The following is a 13,003-nucleotide window of genomic DNA, read 5'->3' on the forward strand; positions in this document are numbered from 1 at the left end:
AGGGATAGAAATAAGGAGCAGAAATGAGACAGGGATAGGCGAGAGTGGAGCACAAGAGGTTGAAACAACATGCCACATCATTGTTGTTGTCTGCCCCACTTGCTCGGTATGGGCTCTGTATGGGTCTCCATCTATCTCTGTTGCTCTCCACATGATTAGCGCTACAACAACAACAACAACAACAAAAAAATACGAAACGTTGCAAATGAAAATAAAATTTACAAATTCCATTCATGAAATTTTGCTGCGTTGGCCGACGCCGACGCCGATGTCGATGCCGACATCTACGTCGACTCCGAGCTCCACTTCACAAACTCACACAAACACACTCTCACAGATTGAAAGCTGCGCCTTGCAGTTTACAGGCTCCATCTCGTTCTAGTGCTCTTCGGATCTCTCCCCTTTTGGCCCTTCTCCAGTTATTTTTTTTTTCTTCTTCTCGTGTTCGTGTGAGGGCGCGGATGCATGTCTGCGTGTGGCGCTCGCTCTGCTCTGGCACTTGTGTCTTTGTTGTTGCAGTTGGTTTAGCAGGTTTCGCATACCCTATAATTGTGGAGGACATGGGGTTGTTTCAAACTCAAAAAAAAGACATTAAAAAAAAAAATGAAAGGATTTTTTTTCACAGTAACTTTTAGATTCTTAAAAGTTTTAAAGTTATTTTTAAGAAAATAATTATTAATAATTATGATATTTTATGGAAATATATTTTATTTTTTTATATTTATATTCTTTTTTTATTTTTTAGATTGAAAATAAAAGGATTTCTTCAGAAAAAAAGGATAATTTAGTAATTTAAAAAAAATATAGCCTACATTTAGGGGTAGTTGAACTTAAGAGAAACTTCCCACTACTCTTCTTGATTTTCCAGGATATTTTAAGTAGTAACTAACTTTTTTTTAAGTCAAAACTAACAAAAAAATTAAAAATTAGTATTTTTTTTATTTAAAAGAGTGTTTTTATTTATTTATTATAGAGTAAAGTGAGGACTTAGTTCATTATCCGTTTGGATTACATTCGAATTCCTAGTTGTTGTTTTTTGTCGCTCTCGCCGGATGTTTTGTTGTTGCATCTGATGTTGCTGTTTGTGGCATGGTGGCTTGCGGGCTTACTGTCTGGTCGTTTCATCTGCCGGCTTACTTCTTGCCACTGCCACAGTGCCACTCCCCTCCACCCCCGTCTGGATCACTTTTGCAACGTCTGGTGGGGTCTGATGAAGACTGTGTCTGATTCCAATTCAGAGTCTGGAGCTGCGTGAGTGCAACTTTGTTGTCGCCACCTACTTCCCCCATTTTTCAGTGCCCTCTCCCCTTTAGCCTTCTGCTCCTTCATCCCTCTCCCTCCCCCCTTTAGTCTGGGGCAATTACTGGCAAAATACGTTGCGGTTGCAATTTTACACACATTTTTATGCGCTCTGGTTTATTATGCGGGTGATGCAGTGCCCCCACCCTCCTCCCCCTTGCAACCGTTTTCTGACTCCTTTCTTCCTCTTGATTTTTTTTTTTTTTTTTGCCGCAACTCGTAATGTTCAGCCATTTCCTTTCCCGTCCGTCGAAAATGCAACTCATATGCTTTGTTATTTTTACACATTTTATGGCTACATTTGTATATACAAGTACAAGTGGAGGAAGGATGGGGCATGCCACGTAGATACATTTTTTTTATGTCATTTCTGATAATATATTTATTTTCTTAAGAATATTTGTGTACTTGACCCAGTTTATAATCATAATTAAATCATTATTTATTAAATTAATTTTTAAACAAAAATTATAAATTGTATATATTTTTTTCTCGGTGCACTAAACGATGCAACGTCATCATCAGTCGGCGTTGTTGTTTTGGTTGTTGTTGCTGCCTCTGCCGCTGTTTATTTATTACGAGAGAAGCGGCAGACGCGTCTGGCCCCTATCCCCCCTCCTTGAAGCCCTATCCCCCCCCTCTGCTAGGTTGGTCCTGCATTGGAGCTCAATTTTCAAACGATTTCAATGGAATTCTCAATGTGTGTGCCGGCGAAGGAGCCAAGGATGCCAAGTGGCGAAGGGAGATGAATGTGTAAGGGCCCAGACATGCATTTACGGCTCCTTCTTTTATTTATACACTGAGAGAAAGTTTACAATATAAAAAAAATATATATATATATTTTCATTATAACTAATACAAATTATTGTTATTTTACATATTTACTTGATTTTAGTTGATGATTTAAATAATAAAAATTTTATGGAACCACCTCTGTAAAAAGGGGTGCTGTTATTAAGATTATGACTTTTTTTTAATATCCTGAAACATTATTTTATATTTCTATTTATTTGTTATAATTATAAACCCTTCACTCTAAAAATATTTCTTGAAATATTAGAATTTCTTTAATACCGTAACCCCTTCTGTAACTACTTACTTTTTTAGTTCCCCTTGAATTAAACATCTTTTGCAATGTTTTGTTTTGGTTTCCAGACGCCGTTGGCGGTGGTCCTCCCGCCCCCTCCTCCTTTCATGGCTAAGATCCTCCGTACTCCGTATACTCCTTCTCTGAATCTCGATTTCTTGTCTCGAAATGTTGTTTGTTGTTATTTTTGTTGTTGTGGCATGTTGTTTACGTTTTTGTGATGCCCCTTTTCGAGTTGGCGAATGTTATCGCATAAACTGGTTACCCGATTGGTTAGCTTTTCATTAAATACCAATTTATTGTTCCTATTTTCTTTTTTTTTTTTTAGAATCCTTAAAAACCAATTCTAGAGAGGACTTTGATAAGGATATTTTTTTTTCAACACTTTCGTGCCCCTAAGTCCTAACCTAAAAGTTGCTCTCTTTTAGGTATTTATTTCTCAGTCTGTTATCTTTTTCTCATCTCTCTTTTTGGTTCCACTCAAGTTTATTGCGGTTTCTGCTTTTCCAATGACTCTCCTTCCTTTACTCCGCTTTGTTGTTTTTTGTGTTATTTTTACAGCTATTGTTGCATTTGTCACATTTCTGTGGTTTTTATACCCTTTCAAGGGGTAAGAGGGTTAAAAAAAAAGGAAATAATAATTTTTATAAAGAAATTGCAATACTGAAGTTCAGAGCGGAAGAGAAGCCACGCTGCGTATACGTAATATCAGTTTGTCAAATTTTATTGCCTATCATTAGGGGTTGGAACCATGTTAAAAATATAATTTAATTGTTTTTTTTTCAATAAAAACCACTTAATAAATATACAATTATTTAATATGAAAATAAAAATTTTAATTAAAAATCTAGTATTTATTTTTTTCCTTTTTTTTTAGTTACAAAGTGTATTACCACTAGTCGCTGCTCTAAAGGACCTGCACTTCATGTCTTGTTTTTCTGAACTCGGCGAATTCCTTTTTCCCCCCCAAGCAGGACACGCGTTGTGAGTGCAACTGGCAGCAAGAAGCAACCGCAACAACAATAACAACAACAACAACAACAAAAATAATGAATTCCTTCTTTGGGTTTTAACCTCAAATTGGCTTAACTTCATTTATTTCATTGCAATGTTGCACAAACGGGTTAAGATAACACAAAAAAAAGGAATTTTTTCACTTTTGCGGTTGGCTTTTGTGGAAGAAGGGGTGGGGTAGGCATATGACACCCCCTTTTGGCCAAGTCGCGAGCCAAAGTTAATCGCCTGAGCTTCTGACTCCCCAACTAAGCCTGACAAACTGACACTCTTTCACCTCCGAGGGGGGGGGGGGGGGGTGGAATGGGGCAAGTGCTTATGAAGATTCCTTACATCGCCTACATGTATAAGGATTCTCTCCAATAAGCCATAATCCTAGGTGGCTTCCTTGGCCCAAAAGAGTTCTTTAGACGGCATTTTGGCAAAATATTAAAACTTAAGAGTCAGAGAGAGGCCGATGGAAAGGATGGTGAGATAACCTTGGGAGATCAGTCCAGTCCAGACTGATCAATATTCCGCAATATAATTTTCGTGATCGTGGCTTGCGGCCAGAAGCTGAAGCTGAGGCACACAAAAATGTTGCAGGAGAGGCGGGGGGCAGCCACTGAAATTACATCAAATTATGCTGCAAAAAGCTAAATATGTGGCGGCGAAATTCGATTTTCGAGGCTATATAATTCGTTCAAGTTTCGGGTCTGGGTCCATTGTGAGCTTATCGCTTCAGCCAACATTGAACATCTCTACGAGTAGTTGCAGACTCCTTCCTGCCACATACACATACCATGTCTGGAACCAAAACTGAGACCTGGGTATTGGGCATGAAATATTTTGAACGCTCCAATGGCAAAACAGTGCCCCTCACTCCGTGTCTCTCTACACACACAAAATATATTTTATTGCATTTTAATGTGCCACTGAAATGGGATTTAATTGGCATTGTTGCGGTGCAACAATGGTGCATATCGTGGAAACTAGTGCTGCTGCTGCTCCTGCCGCTGTTGCACATTGATTCCAAAGACAGAAATGTCTAAACTTGATAGAGATTTTAATCCAAAAAGTTTAAGACTTTGTCTTGGTATTAGTTTCATTAATTTAAGACCACTTTGATAGTGATATCCTGGAGAGCCTGGTCCCACGGTTTCCCTCTTGGACTAGACTTTGGACTAGAGATCTCGATATGGATATGGTTTGGGGGTCTGGCAGCTGTCTGGTCTGGTTGTGTGGCGCTCCATTGGTCCCTTTTGGCTGTTGGATGGATTTGCTTTAATTAAATTCATTCTCACAGTGTGTGCAACATGTGGCCGAAGCATTCGGATGGTTGGGGAGTTGAAAGTTGCCAGCGGAATGCAGTCTAGGGTCGGCAGCCTCCTTAGTCTTCAGATCTCCTGCCCCCGTCTATTGCGTCCCGAGTCGAGAGGACCTCCTCCTCCTCCTCCTTCTCCTCGGTCTGGTTTCATTTCCTACCTACACTATACACTCTCGTGGCCCTTTTAAAAGTTTAAACTCCTTCGGTTGGTCTTAGTCTCTGTGGTCTCTGGTCTCTGGTCTCTGGTCTCTGGTCTGGTCTGGTCGTCAGCAGCAAATCAGGTTTCGCCTGCCTCCACTGACAGACGCATAAATCGCTAAAGTTCTTTAAATGCCAGACCGACCATCCAGCCTGGAGAAAAACTCTCCTCCTCCTTGGCAAAAAAAAAAACAACTTATAAATGTTTCTCATATTTTTAACACCAAACCAAAAACCATTCAGCTCCTCCTCAAGTTTTCTGTTTTCTGTTTGATTTTGACAACTTTGTTGTGTATTGTTTGTTGTTTGTTCATTTGTCCATTTGTTCATTTGTCCATTTGTTCATTTGTGTTTGCCTGCGAAACATTTCAAGTTTTCTGCTCCAAATCGAAGTAGACATTTGTTGATTTAGGCTAGAGGGCCCAAGGAATGTATCTTCAAACATTTCATTAGAAGAAGATTTCTTTCAATTTCTAATAAGCTCTTTTATTTCCTTTCTTTATAGATTGCTGCTTTTAATTGTTATATTGCTGGTAAGTTTCTTAAAATCCTTTACAATCTCATCTCATCTGTCACTGATAGATGATAATCTCAGTTCCGGATTTGTGTAAATCCTTTGACAAATGTCCTGGATAAACAAATTATTTAAAACTAAATTGTATGCAAATAAAATTTCCTCACATCGATCGGCACTTAACCCCGGGAAAGGGGTTAACCCCGACAGTCAAACAACTCGGAAAAAAGGACCACAAACAAACGAGAGAACAAGTTAGGGCCGCGAATGAAATAAAGCGAAGCGAACTGGCGGACAGAGACCCTCTTCTCGGCGGACAAACATCAAAAGACAAACTTGTAAGTCCGCCAGTGCTTCTTTTTTAGAGTCTCTTCCCCGCCAAATGTCACACGGTTTGAAGGAACTGGTTATCTCTTCTCTGGCTGGATGCTTACAAATTAATTTGAATATTTTTCATAGATCTGTTTGACATTCACTTGTCACCCTGGTGTCCGCCAATGGACATGAAACTATGGCTTGTCAGAGAGATCTTGTCCCGAAAACCAAATGCTAATTAATCCCACGGCTTTCCGGGGAGGGATTTAATTCCGCTCCAGTGATTTTCACACAAGGGTCTTCGGTCTACCATCTACCTAGCTATCCCAGTGATCTCAGACCCTTTTAACCGGCTCTGATTTTCCGATTTTCCAAATCCCAGGCATGTAATTGCATATTGCATCAGTACCATGGGCATAGTGCCCATCCCACCCTATTTTATTTTTAGGTAGGCGTCCTATATGTCGCCTTTTTCCCGGTCCTGTTCCGGGGTAAAGTAATCTGTATTGATTTCGCACAGTTTCCTTCTTGGCAGGATGTTTGTGGAGAAGGATTTTCTTGACACGCGCGACACAGAATCCCTCCGATCCTCTGAACCTCAAAAGAAATCAAGAGCACCTTTTACCTTTGAAGAAAAAAAAAATAAAAATTGGATATAAAAATAATAGTGACAGCTGTTTCTGGGACTCTACATTCCTCCACAGAAGAAGGTCCCCTCGACCGACTGATTAGTAGTAACCGAGCAACCCTCGCCCCTCAATTGCTCTAGTTGTTACCTTTTAGTTCCCTAAGGGAGGGGTATGATGGTTTTCCTAAAAAGTTTGTCAAGATTATTATTTATTTTAGAGATCTGGAATATATAGTTTCTGGTTTAGTTTAGTTCTAGTTCGAAAAGGGTACTCCCTCTTCTTATTTATTTTTATTTTTTTTGCACAACGAAGAGTAAAATGAAAAATTGTTCACCCTCGTAGGGGTTGTTGCTTTAGTTTAGTTTAATTATTGGCTCAGTGCCGGGTGAGCAGCAGCCCTCCATTTCCCCGGTACCACCACTGTTGCTGCTGGTGGTCACCCTTTTCAGAAAGGGGCCAACGACTCGGCGGCCCGGCACATGTCATTGGCACTGCAGTGGACTTTGGGCTCCCTCTGAAAGAAAAATAAAATTCCGCCCTTGCAGCACAGTGGCTGGAAGGTAGTCTTTCAAGGGTTGAAAAAGGACAAAAGCCTTCTACTTTATAGAATTTTTTGAAAAAATCTTCAATTCTGCTTCCTTTTTGAAACCACTGTGGCACTGGCACTTCTACCACTTTCCGTTTCCTGTTGGAATATTGCAGGAAACCCAGTCCAAAAAAAACAACAAAAATTACTCTAATACTAGATCCTTGAGTCCTTTGGCCTGAAGAACCAAAAAAAAACACTGTTGCATTTCGGCAACAATTACACAAAAGAGGGTAGAGGTATTACCAAAAAATTTGCAAAAATAAAAGGTTGAAAAACATGAAAGGATATGTATCTCGAAGATGAAGATACTGTGGAATGAGTATCTTTATGAAAAGTATCTCTTTTTCTTAAGATATTTTGTGTTTTATAGAATTTTTAGCATGTTACTTTTAGTTTTTGAGATTTTAAGATAATTTTGGGAATTTTTAGGAAATTTTAAGAACGATGGAAAACCTGTGGAATCTTTATCAAAATTCTATCTTTTTCTTAGGATATTTTAGATACTGTATAATTCGAAAAATCTTAGTTATAGTTTTTCGAAATTTTTGAATATTTTATTTCCTCTCTGGACCTTACCATACCCTCTAAAAGCAGGTATTACCTAAAATTTTCAAAAAACTGTTGAAAATCATGAAAGGATATGGTATCTCGAAGATGAAAATACTGTGGAATGTGTATCTTTATGAATAATATCTCTTTTTCTTAAAATATTATAGAAATTATAGATTTTGTAGAATTTTAAGGATCTTAGTTGTTTTAGAAAGTAGATTAGTATATTTAAAAAATAGTCTATCCTCTCTAGACCTTATCTAGACCCTCTGTTACCAGATATTACCAAAAATTATAAAAAAAACCTGAAAACATAAAAGATTATGTATCTTGAAGATGATGATACTGTGGTATTTGTATCTCCATAAAATCTAAATCTAGTTCTCAAGATATTTTGGTTTTTATAGATTTTTTAAAATTTTAGTTTTAATTTTTTGATGTTCTAGAACATTTCACAACCCCTCTAGACCCTATAATACCCTCTGTTAGCAAGCAATAATTACTTTACAGGACCCTTTTGAAAAATACCCCTCTCAGAGGCCTCTCCTCCCCTCCTCCCCCCAGCTTCACCCCTCACCCATGTTGCACCCCGGTTCGTTCCACTTTCCCAAATTCCAGCCACCGCCGACTGTCTGAAGTGGCGAGGTGGCGAGGAGGAGCTGGCTGTGAGATGGAAGCGGAGGAGAAGTCGGGGTCGTCGGTTACTATGAAGGGTGCTGGGAGCTACTGCTACTTTGCCACTACTATTATTATTATTTTTTTCTCTTGAGTTTTTCTTTTTATTTTTTTTTTTAAGGGTGCTTCTTTAGGGTATATCGTAGAGAGGTCCTTTTGCGCAAGGATAACGAACCAGGTGTAAAGTGCGTGTGCCTCTCGATCCTCGACTACCTTTTGCTTCCACATTCTCTGTTTCTTCTGTCTCTGTTTCTTCTGTTTTCAACTATTTTTCTTGTATTGTTTTTGTGTTTTTTTTTTTGGGACATCTGCCAGCATTTGATTTCATTTGGTTTTTTGGGCCAACTTCCGTTTGGAATCTGTTTTTTTTTTTTTTTTTTTTTTTTTTGGGGAAAGGAAGCTCCCACGCTTAGAGGATAGGATGGGGAGTCCTAATGGGGAGGGAGGCTAATTGCAAGCAAGTCCTTCTCTGTCCGCTCTACTGCGGCCAGTGTCCTGGTCCTGGTCCTGGGCCTTCATAGGAAACGCAACAACAAAGGCGCAAGGAGATTACTGATCGAAAAATTTCCTGGAATTCTCTGAATGGGAAAAACAAAAGCACAGCGCTTTAAGAGTAAGCGAGAAGATAAGTATAGAGGGAGAAGGTAGAGATCGTCTACCTATGTGGTACTATCACTGAGAGAAAAAATGGGTTATTAAATTAAATATTTTTGTTATAAAATAGAGAATGTAGAGAATATCTTATCAGAAAATAAAGAAATGTTTAATATTATTAAAAAAAAATATAAGAACCCTTTTCTTCAAGTGTAGTCTGAACCTGAACCTGAATCTCAACCTGGGACATTTGAGGCCGCCGCTTCTCTTATGAATGTACTTGGTACTTGGCCCGAAGGTTTCGGAACAGGCCACGGCGGCTTTTGTCGCCCTGTCCTCTGTCCCCTGCCCCTTCCCTGGTTGGCTCCTCCCTGGCCGGCCGGCTCCTTTCTCGTTATTGTTACTTAAAATAGCTGAAATGAACGAAACGAATGAAGAAAACGTGCACCAGGGCATATGTACAATATCCCAAATTTGAAAACCGGTGTAGCCTCTGCCTGGGGTTTTGGTCTCCAACATCCAACATCCAACATCCAAGATCCCAGCCCAGTTGAGTCCCAGTCCAGATCAGATCTCAGTTTTGGTGGCAAAGGTAGTCCCAGGTAGAGCCATCTTACCTCCTCATCTTTTTTTAGTCACTATTTTAAGTCATTATCTAAATAAACTTTGAAACAAAAGAGTTAGTTTTAAAGGTGTATCTATCTATATTTATATCTATCTATCTCTTTATTATCTATCTCTTTGAATCCTTTTGTGTATCCTGCCACTAAAATCTAAACAACAGATGGTGGCAGGGTCCAAAAGGATATCCTAGATAGCCACAAGTGGTAGTACCATCCACTAAGAAGTATCTTTTTCCGCTAAGATCTTCTTTCTTATACGATATACTTGGTGGCTACAGGACCCTGTCCTGTAAGGATCGTTGTGACCCCTTTTGGTGCCGTCTGCCATCTGTAGGAATGTTTGTAAGACGTCCTTTGCAGCGTTTATTATTATTATTTTTTTTTCTTCTTGTTTTCTTGCCACTTACAACTCCCCTTGGCATGCGCTAAGAAGGTTTGTTTGCATATGTATGTATGTATGTGTGTGCCACCAGTGCCTCAGTAGTCACAGAGCCATAAAGCGACAGCTGCAAACTATTTTCCTCCTCTATATATACATATTTATATATATATGTATGTATATATGTATGTATATCGAAGAGCAATACGTCAGACCCTCTGTCAAACCTCATCGAACCCCTGAGTGCAACACGAACTCTCTTCCTACCTCTCAGTACCTCAATTCTCAGCTCCCTGTTCACCTTTCCATCCATGGTGCAATGTCCTGGGCAGTCTGTACGACAGGACCTCTTAACTATGGGACACTGTACTGTACTGGTTTTGCAATTAAATGTAATTTTTATTTTTTAGAAATTTTTGGAGCTAGACAGACAGGGCGGCAAGTCAATCTCCTGTTTCATATCCGCCGGAGTCTAGTCCTTTTTTTTTAGTCCTTCTAAAAACCAATTATTTTTCACAAATGAGTGGACATTTAAAGACCAAACTTTTTTGTTGGCAAATCGCAGGATATATGTATGTCCTGGTTCTCCTCCCTATTATTCTTACTATTATTAAGATTTTTTATTCCCCGAATTACCTTAACCCGCTGATGATTTCCGGTTGATTTGGACTTCTTTTGTGTTTTTGATTTTGCATGAAGACTAAAGACTGGCCATAAAAACGCGTTTTGTTTCCTTTCTTTCAGTTGTAGTGACTTGTAGTCACTGGTAATTTATTGTGTTCTAGAGTTCAATGGACTATACGTAGAGCTAGCCAAGCAATTAGCACCTGTCAACATCATTATGATGATCGCGATGTACAGAAGAGTAGAGACCTTTTCAGGTCAGACAACTATTTTTTTTGTTTTTCAGTACCTACGATAATTGACTCTCACTTGAGTCATTTTCTTAGTAAAATATATGTAGTTTTTAGGGGAATAGAGCTCTACTTTGAAAATGGGTTAGTTTTGGGAAGAAAATAATACTGTTTCACTTTCAGCGCCCAAAAGCAGGCAATATATATTTTTTTAATCTCTATCAAGGTCATTTGTTCAGTAAAAATGGTATAGTTTTAAAGGAAATAGAGCTCGAATAAAATAAAAATTATAATATTTCAGTTTTAGCGCCCATAGGTAGGCAATATATATTTTTTTATCTCTACCAAGGTATACGATAGTTCTCACTTTTGTCATTTTCTCACAAAAATATATATAGTTTTGAAGGAAATATAACTCTAAAAGAATATAAAACAATACTATTTCACTTTCAGCGCCCATAAGTAGGCAATATATTTGTTTTATCACCAATTGAGTCATTTTTTTTAGTAAAATAGATATAGTTTTGAAGGAAATAGAGCCCTAATAGAATAGAGAATCATACTATTTCACTATCAGCGCCCATAAGTAGGCAATATATTTTTTTCAGAACTAAAGATCTCTGCCAGGATTTAAGTTTGAAAACCCCTTTTTTTCGAGTGTCTCCTTCTATTTCCTGGTTTTCGGCAGTTTCGGTCATTTAGTCAAATCAAGGATTTTGGAACAAAAGGCTCTTTTGGAACAAAAACCAAAAAAAAAAAGAAATCCTCGTCCAGACGTCTATTGTTGGGATGTCTGTGGCAGTGGCACCTCGATGCAAAGCTTTTTTTTTTTTTTTTGGCGTTTCTCTCTGAATCTCTCCAGCCCTGAATGCATTATCCTCCCTTATAATAATATTTGTGGCAGGAGGGTAGGCTGCCACTGCCACTGCTGCTGCTGCCGCTGCATTCCTTCTCATGCGCCCCGTTACGAATTCTCCGTCTCATTCCCTTTACGCACTTCTCTCGCACACATGATCGCCCTGCCCCTGCCCTGCCCTGCAATTGCATTCCTGTTTTCTCACCCGACTCTCTGTTCTCTCTTTCTCCTTCTCTGACTCTGCTTCCTCTTACTTTTCTCCCGGCTTGTATGTTTTTTTTTTGTTTTTGGAATTGTGGTGTTGTGGCAAGGAAAGAAGTACGCAACATTTACGAATCGAACGCAGCAGAAAGTGGAAGTGATCAGCGGATCTCCCGGATCTCCTTAGATCGCAAAAATCGCAAAAAAATAACTTCGTTATTCGCGCGTTATTTGTTTTTATAATATCTTTGTTATTGTTCAAAATTTATTCGTTAACAATAATCCTGATAACTTGGCCAAGTGAACTACACATCACAAAACTAAAGAAAAAAATATCTGAAATTGTTAAAAAGTATCTGCAAGATACACGAAACAAACGTCCGCTTACAAAGTGATCTGTTTCCCAAAAATTTCCAAAAAAATAAAATAAAATAAAACCACCTACTATGGATTTCAAGGATACAACTCAAAAATCACAAATCATGACTGTTATATGACAAAAAAAATACAAAACATAAAAAAATCTAAATTTTTTTGCAATAATTTTAAAATTCTTTCAAGTTTTCTATTTGTTATTTATTTATTATTAAAAAAAATTTCGTGTTTTTCTTCAAAATCTCATTACCATTAAGTGTTCTACAAAATTGTTGTATTTTATTTCTTAAATTTTAAATACTTTGTATTCTTAAATACTTTCTAAATTTTAAATATTAAAAATTCCCAAAAAAGCCAAATTCTTTAAAAGCAAAGTAACGCTTAATTATTTATTATAAATTATATTAAAAGTTGAATTAAGTTTTTTTCTATTTGATATTAAATCTTAAATTTTAAATCTTAAATATTAAATTTGATAAAAAAAAAAGAAATACTATCTGGTACTTTGGATTACATCTTATAATTTCTCCAACAAGGCGTTAAATGTGTAAGTATTTGAGTATTTTTTGGAGAAATAAAGTATCTTTTGACTTCTGAGAGGGTTTATTTAATTTCTTAACACCTTTTGATGATCTTCTTCAGTAATTATATAATTAAAAATTAATAGGAATTCTATTTCATTCGAATTGCATAAAAGAAATAAAAAGTTCAATGAACGTTGAAGCCAAAAACTCAGATTTTCTAGCCATATAAGAAGTATCTGTTGGTGAGCGGTTATAGTATCTGTGAGATTGTTGAGCCATCTGTAGGGCGGACAGGTAGTCCACTTTAGGTAGAGTCTCTCTCCAGACTTGGAGCTGATACTGTTGGGGTCTCACGTCCCAATGTCGATCGTTGGAATTGTTCTTTATATTCTGTAATTTTCCAAACATTAATCGCCTGAGAG

The 13,003-nt window shown here is 37.8% G+C and overlaps 1 protein-coding gene across 1 annotated transcript in view; it reads left to right on the top strand.

Moving 5' to 3' along the window:
• Positions 1-13,003, top strand: part of LOC6500592 (protein archease-like) — a 32,471-nt gene that overhangs the window by 10,444 nt on the left and 9,024 nt on the right. The window contains exon 4 of the mRNA XM_001953496.4: positions 5,410-5,437. The gene's annotated coding sequence lies outside the window, so the exon portion shown is untranslated. The remainder of the gene's footprint in view (positions 1-5,409; positions 5,438-13,003) is intronic.

The sequence above is a fragment of the Drosophila ananassae genome, chromosome 2L (genome assembly GCF_017639315.1).
Source record: "Drosophila ananassae strain 14024-0371.13 chromosome 2L, ASM1763931v2, whole genome shotgun sequence".
Classification (NCBI taxonomy): Eukaryota; Metazoa; Arthropoda; class Insecta; order Diptera; family Drosophilidae; genus Drosophila; species Drosophila ananassae.